Source organism: Microtus ochrogaster, chromosome 15, assembly GCF_000317375.1.
Source record: "Microtus ochrogaster isolate Prairie Vole_2 chromosome 15, MicOch1.0, whole genome shotgun sequence".
Classification (NCBI taxonomy): Eukaryota; Metazoa; Chordata; class Mammalia; order Rodentia; family Cricetidae; genus Microtus; species Microtus ochrogaster.
In genome coordinates this window covers 15677803-15678908 of record NC_022017.1, presented here as the reverse complement: position 1 = coordinate 15678908, position 1106 = coordinate 15677803, and the positions used below count along the sequence as shown (strand labels likewise).

The 1106-nt window shown below is 57.9% G+C and overlaps 1 pseudogene; it reads right to left on the bottom strand.

Annotated features, from left to right (window-relative positions):
* Positions 1-205: 205 nt before the first annotated feature.
* On the bottom strand, positions 206-651 carry LOC101988636 (annotated as a pseudogene).
* Positions 652-1106: the final 455 nt, after the last annotated feature.

Genomic DNA, 1106 nt, shown 5'->3' with positions numbered 1-1106 from the left:
GGCCGGAGATCTGCTTCTCATTCGCAAGCGGCCAAAGCCCTGGGCAGAGGGAAGGCTGAGTTAACAGAAGGTCCAGCTCCTAGGGTCCTGACGTCTGGCTCCACCAAAGCAAATCTCGTCGTCAAACCTTTGCGATGCCCCCGAGACCCACATGGGGTAAAGCACTCCAGGGAAAGCTGTTCTTATGTATCTGAGGGTCTCCACTCTAAGGGATGATCCTGTGTAAGTCTTCCACCTCCAGCTCCCACATGCTTTCGTGGATGGGATTGTCAGAAAGATCAGTCATCTTCACAGCCTGCAGGCAGGGCTCAGGACTACAGGCCTGAACCACACCCATCACCATCACATACTTTCCTGGAATCAGGCAAGGCGGGCCTCGCGGAATGCGCTCCAGGCCGCACACGGAGAAGGCCCCCCCCCCCGCTCGGGTCGCGCAGCCGCGCCTGGCCGCCTTCCACCACCAGCACGGTGACCTGTATCCACACGACAGCCAACTCCAGCGGCGCTCGGCCCACCGCCACCCGCGAAAGCCGCCACGCGCCCCTCCGCGTGGCGCCTCAGCTGCCCTGCCAGCACCTTGAGTGGTGGCGACAGCGGCAGCCCTATGGCCCCGGGGCCACCCGAGGGCGGCGACTCCACCTCCGCCGCCATGCTGCGCCACCGCTACTTTCTCGCCAACTCTCGAGAGTTTGAGTTCTTTATCTTGAGTCGTGTCACCTCTGTGACTGTTTTAGTTACTGTTCTATTGCTATGAGGAGACACCATGACCAAGGAAGCTTAGGAAAGAAAGCATTTAACTGGGGAGTTCATGGTTCTGAGGTGGGGAGTAGTAGTGACCATTGTGATGGTTTGAATGAGGATGGCCCCCATCTGAATGCTTGATCCTTACTTGGAGGAACTGTTTTGGGAAGGATTAGGAGGTGTGGCCTTGTTGAAGGAGGTGTGCCACTGGGAAGTGAGCTCTAAAGTTCAAAATCCCACTCCAGACTCAGTCTTGCTGTCTGCTTCCAACCTGGGGATAGGATCCAAGTTTTCAATTACTGCTTCAGTGCCCTCCCTGCCGCCTGCTGCCTGTCTGCCTGTCTGCCTGTCTGCCTGTCTGCCTG